The sequence below is a fragment of the Cnephaeus nilssonii genome (genome assembly GCF_951640355.1).
Source record: "Cnephaeus nilssonii genome assembly, chromosome: 1".
Classification (NCBI taxonomy): Eukaryota; Metazoa; Chordata; class Mammalia; order Chiroptera; family Vespertilionidae; genus Cnephaeus; species Cnephaeus nilssonii.
The window spans coordinates 29,520,426-29,526,696 of record NC_137072.1 but is presented as its reverse complement, the minus strand read 5'-3'; the positions used below and the strand labels follow the sequence as shown (position 1 = coordinate 29,526,696).

The 6,271-nt window shown below is 47.6% G+C and overlaps 1 pseudogene across 1 annotated transcript; it reads right to left on the bottom strand.

Moving 5' to 3' along the window:
* Positions 1-2,311: 2,311 nt before the first annotated feature.
* On the bottom strand, positions 2,312-5,533 carry LOC307102651 (glutamate dehydrogenase 1, mitochondrial-like; annotated as a pseudogene). The gene is made up of 3 exons: positions 5,470-5,533; positions 3,633-5,138; positions 2,312-2,533 (listed from the first exon to the last, which is right to left on the bottom strand). The product of its transcript is annotated as a glutamate dehydrogenase 1, mitochondrial-like (transcript).
* Positions 5,534-6,271: the final 738 nt, after the last annotated feature.

Sequence of the window (6,271 nt, the reverse complement as noted above, 5' to 3'; positions counted from 1 at the left end):
TATCTTTGAAAATGACCCTTGTGCAGTTGAGAAGAATGCATATTCTGTGGCTTTGGGGTGAAATGCTCTGAAGATGTCAATTAATTCTATCTGATCTAGTGAGTGATTTAGGATTGATGTTTCTTTGCTGATTTTTTGTTTTGAGAATTTGTCCAGTGTTGTTAGTGGGGTATAAAAGTCCCCTACTATGATTTTATTACTCTCAATCTCTCCCTTGATATCCTCCAGAAGTTTTTTTTAATGTATTTGGGTGCTCTTATATTGGGTGCGTATATGTTTACCAGAGTTATTTCTTCTTGTTGGAATGCTCCCTTTAGTATGATGAAGTGGCCTTCCTTATCTCCTTTTATGTCCTTCACTTTGAGATCTAATTTGTCAGATATAAGTATTGCTACCCCAGCTTTGTTTTTCAATTCCATTCGCCTGAAAAACACTTTTCCATTCCTTCACCATCAGTCTGGGTGAGTCTTTTTTTCTGAGGTGGGTTTCTTGTAGATAGCAGATATATGGGTCATGTTTTCTTATCCACTCAATTGCCCTATGTCTTTTGATGGGGCCTTTAATCCATTTGAATTTAAAGTTATTATTGATAGGTACTTGTTTGTCACCATTTTTATTCTTTATCTCTGTGTTCCTTCATTGCTTCTTATTTCTTCTTTTTACAGCAGACCCTTTAGCATTTCTTACAGTGCTGGTTTGGTGGTGATAAACTCCCATAGTCCTTTTTTGTCTGTGAAGATCCTGATTTCACCCTCAAATTAGATTGGTAGCCTTGCTGGGTACAGTATTCTTGGATTCAGATCCTTCCTTTGCATAACTTTCTAGATTTCATTCCATTCCCTTCTGGCCTGATGTGTTTCTGTTGAGAAAGCAGTTGCTATTCTGATGGGGGTTACTTTGTATGTAACTTTCTATCTCTTTCTGGCTGCTTTTAAGATTCTTACTTTGTCATTGGTGTTTGCCAATCTACACTAATAAATGAGAAACATGCAAATTGACTGTGCCTTTGCTACACCCAGCAGCCAATCAGAGCAAGTATGCAAATTAACACAACAAAGATGGTGACAGCCATGGAGCTGGATCAAGCAGGAGGCTTGGGTTGACCGTGGCGATGTAGGAAGCCAAGCTTCCCGCCTGCCCTGGCTAGCCCTGGCCTCTACTCAAGGCTGTAAAGTTTCAATTATAGAAGATAAATAAATTCCACATACTTGCTTCCAGCCTGTCCTGGCCTCTGCTCAAAAGGAACTGAAAAAAAAAAATGAAAAAAACGAGTGGCTAGGAGCTTGGGTTGCTAGGGGCCATGTACATCCTGCAAACAGCCATCAGCCCCTAACCCAGGCTGGCCAGGCACCCCAGCGGGACCCCCCACTCTTAAGTGGGTGTGCCCAGCCTGAAAATAGCACTCATTCCCTCATCCAGTCTAGGCACACACCCCCAGCGTGGACCCTCACCCCATGGGGGCATGGCCGGCCTGCAAACCACCACAGACCCCTTGCCCAGGCTGCCCCACACCCCAAGGGAACCCCCACCCTGATCCTGGACACACATCAGGGCAAACCACCCGGCCCCCACCCATGCACCAGGCCTCTTTCTATACTAATTAAAAATTAATATGCTAATTAGCCTGGGAGACCCTCTAGGAGACCTTCCAGACAAAGCTATGGTGTCAGGGCCAAGGTAGAGATGGTTAGAAGCCAAGAGGAGAAGGAAGTTGTGGGTGATGAGGCTGGTGGGGGGCGGGGCCTTTGAGGGTGAGAAGACCAGCACGGGGGCAGGTTGTGGGCAAGCAGGCCATCAGTCGGGGTCAGTTGGAGATAATCAGGACAGTGGGGGAGCCCTTTGGAGTGAGCAGGCCAGCAGGGGGCAGGGAAGGTGGGGGTGAGCAGGCCAGCAGAGGGTGGGGGGGCATCGGGGGTGAGCAGTTTGGCAGAGGAGGCAGTTGGGGGCAAGCACACTGGCATGGAGGACAGTTGTGGGTGACCAGGCTGGCAGCGGGGCAGTTGGGGGCAAGCAGGCCAGCAGGCAGAGTAGTTAGGGGCAATCAGGCAGGCAGGCAAGTGAGCAGTTAGGAGTCAGCACTACCGCATTGCGAGAGGGATGTCCAACTGGTGGTTTCGGCCCAATCTCTGTAAACCAGCAGTAGGACATTCTTTGAGGGGTCCAAGATTGGAGAGGGTTCAGGCCAGGTTGAGGAACTTCGCCTCCCCCCATGCACGAATTTCATGCACTGGGCCACTAGTTCCTAATAAGTCTAACAAGGTCTGAGAGTGAATCAACATTTAAACAATGAGAGGAGATATTTGCCAAGAAACTATTCAGCTAAGAATGAGCTTCCCTCAAGTACATCTGAAAATCTACAGAGCACCTTCAAAGTGCAGAATATGTCATCTCTCTTCACAGTGCCATTGACAATTTTCGTCCCAATGGCTTTCCCAATCTCTTCTTCATTTAGGTACATATAAGCCAGATCAATAAGTTGATAGCCTACATCAACTGCTCTGTCGATGTCATCTTCCACCTTACTCTTGGCAACCTAGAAGAGCATTAAAAATAAAGGTCCACATATTCAGGAGCAAATGACCAATCCCATAAGCAGAGTTAGTCCACAGAACCTCTTCCTTTTCTGAGATCTAGGAGCTAGAGGTGAGGAAGCTATCTGTTGACTTATAACATGTGATAAATGTTTAACAACTGATTAAAGAAGAGTCTTGATTTGTAGTATTTGCCAATTTCTATGATGGAAATACTCCCCCCCCCCCCCCCCACGCCATGGCTAATTTCAAGCTACCAATATGGGGAAAAGATGCTCACAATTAAATCTTTTGAGCCCGGAGGCCTCTGGAAGGGGACACAAAGTCAGTGTGAGTTTGGCCATTAGTGGAAATGCTCATAGCTGCCAGCCAGACTCCAAAGAGGGAGCCCAACTTTTTTGTACGTTTGTTTTTCTTTCCCTGGGATACTCTACTTGAGTTTTTGTTCAAGCAGTCAACACAATAGACTTTGAAAAAAAGAAGAGCAATTAATTAACATAAGAAGTTTACTGTATTATTTGGAATATATGTCATCAGTGTGGTTACTAAATTCTGACAGTCTCACACAACAGAAATAGGCTCCATCATTTGCTATGCAATGATAGGAAAGAAGATAACTCTCCATTGGGCTTTTTGTTTTGTTGGACAACATAGTACTGATGAACTATAAATGATACTGCTTTATGTTATAAAAATATAAGCTTTTTCAGTCATTATATTTATAGGCTTTCTCTGCTTAGTCAAAGTTAGGCTTAGTAAGTGATTAAAGGCAATTTTATTACAGCAGCATGCACTTCTTTTATTCTAAAAGAATAAAATGCATAAAGAGAAACAGCATTTATTTTTGTTTGTAAATCTATGGAATTGTGTTGTTTTGCTGATAGACCCAAATGGCTCTCTGGCATCTACATTTGTTTTACACATGATCCCCTCACTTTAATTTATTTTCTCTTAAGGGGCTCATTTGGATCGAGCTATGGAATGTTGCCCATTGTCTAATAAGCAATGAGAGAAAGATCTGTGGTTACATTTAAACTTGTGCTGGTCTAAGTTGACGACCCTATCTGCTGCCCTTCTGCGTCAGAAGCAACAGTCAGGCACGTGTCTCTCCAGCAGCATTTTCCTAAATGTGTTCATACAGGCTTCATTGTACACCTTGAAGACTTTCTCAATGGCATTGACATAGGCAGCTGTTCTCAGGTCCAATCCCACGTTATATTTCATGGCTTTGCCCATGAGTTCCCTGGCTCTAGAGTTCCATGGTGTAGACTGAGCCAAAGTGTACAATGTCTTTCTCAGATGCCCCTGATATCCTGTCTTGGAACTCAGATGTGGGCACAACAGGAATAGTTTCACCATGCCTTCTGAAGTTCCTTTCCAAAGTCTCCTGAACCAACATGAGCAAGTGGTAGTTAGAAACCCTTTCATATATGAAGGTCAAATGGCCATAACTGACATGATTTCATTTCTTTAGCCATTCAAAGTAAGATACAGTAAGCCCTGCCCACCCCACTCCCGCCTACCCCAGCATTCAGGTAGAGATCTGGAATAACCATGATGTTCTTATCCAGGGAAGTCTTATTCGCTTCTAGCGTTGTTGGCCCATTGGCACCTTCAGCGATGATATTGGCTTAGATTCTGGGTACCTGGACTTGGTCAGCTGCTTCTCACTGGCTGCAGGGATCAGTATGTCACAGTTGGCCTCTAAGATGCTCCCTTCATAAAGCTCTGCCTTGGGGAAATCCACGATTGATCCATGCTGCAATTTGAAGTCTTCCAGTTCCTTTGGGTCAATACCATGTGGATTCCATAGACTCCCATCAGATTCACCATCACCAACACATTTTGCACCAAAGCCATGCAAATACCTCACAGAGTGAAGGCCCACATTACCAAATCCCTGAACAACAAATGTTTTCTCTCCAAACCCTGGTGTCATTCCTAAAATGCTCATGTAAGAAGCTTCATTGATGACGTATTTGATTCCATGGAAAACTCCCTGGCCAGTAGCAGAGATCCATCCCTGGACTGAAGGGCTTGCCAGTCACACAGTCATGGGCATTAATATCCTAGTGCCCGATGGTGCTAGCACAGGTGTCTGCAATCCAGGACATCTCTCGCTCCCCCTGCTCATGTCTGGGGCAGGCACACCAATGTCTGGACCAATAAAGCCCTTCTTGGCAGTTCCAGGGTAAACCTCCTTATGATCTTTCCCAACTCGTTATCAGTATATTTCTTGGGGTTGATCATAACACCAGCTTTGGCACCACAAAATGGCACATGAGCCACTGCACACTGATATGTCACCAGAGAAGCCAAAGCTTTCACTTCATCTTCACTCACATCAGTGCTGGAACGAATACCTCCCTCCCAGGCAGGGCGTGCGGGGCAGGCGGTGCTGGACCTGGTAGCCCTGGATGACCTCCCAGGAGCCTTCGAGGCACCAGATGGGGAAGAACAGGCGCAGCACATGGTTGCAGGACTTGATGATCCACAGGATTCCGTGCACCCACTTCTGCTTCTGCTCCTTGCTCTCCTGGTTCTTAAGGTCCTGCACCAGCTTGTCCTCCATGATGCTGGCGCGCGGTGGAACAGCTCTCCACCATCCTGAGAAGTTGGGTTGTCCTAGTGGTAAGCTGCTGCCTGGCTGTGGTGTCACCGGGATGGTGCCGCGAGCCCAGGCTGCAGGCCAGGCCAGCCCCGCAGCACAGCTGAGTCAGCTGCAGCAGAGCCCAGGGCTGCGGCCTGATGCCTCGCCCAGGCAGTGGGACAGGGCGGGGGCGGAATAGAAGTTCTCTGGGAGGCTGGGGACCATGGGAGGAAGGGGTAGCCTTGCAAGGGCTGCCCTGTTAAGCCACAGCTTCCTGCCCTCAGGAGCGGTCCCCTCCCTGGACACTCACTGCCTACCCAGGAGCAAGGACTTCGGGCTTCTGCCAACCTTTCCTGTGAATGGCAGGGCTGGGGCCCTGGCCTTCCTGGAGCCTTGCCTCCTCCTCCTCCATGGTCTCCCAGGCCTCCCTGGCGATGGCCCATGCATTCCAGGCTGCAGGACCACAGATTTTTATTTGTTTCCCCTGTGCTAATAGTTATATTCAGTATTGAAAGCTTTTTAGGAAATTTTGACAGTATTTTTGTACAAAACATATTTTTGTTGAAAAAATACTTGTTAACTTATTCTATTTTAATTTGCCCAATTCTATAAAAAGTTAAGAAATAAAGAAAAGAAAAGAACATGACAAGTCTCACTGCATGGCCCAAGTGGCTGTGCAAGCCCAGTGGGGACCAAGCCCATTGCCGGGCATGCGCACTTCAGTCTTGTCCTGGTCAGTTGCTGCGCATGCGCCCTGCTGCCAGCATTCTGGGAGGAGAAGGAAGGAGAGGCAGCCGTTTTCCTCCATCACACCCTTTCTTGTTTGTGGAGACTGAACTGGTAGGTCCAGGGAGCAGCCCTCCCAGGACTTTAATTAACATGGGAGAGGGGGAGGAGGATCCCCGGGCTCTTAGGGGCGGGGGGCGGGTTCTGTGGCCTCCTGGGGGGAAGGTGCTGAGGTCAGTGCCTTTCTCCTCTCAGGCATCAAGGCCGCCAGGGCCCTGGAAGTCCCTGCGTGACCTGGACGAGGAGGGTGGTGGGCCCATGAGGACAGGGGTCAGTATAGAGTCCTGGGGGTTTTATTTCCGGTGTCTGGGTCCTGTGGGCACCAGGCACAGGAACACAGACTCCAGAGTCCTCCTTGGGGCCC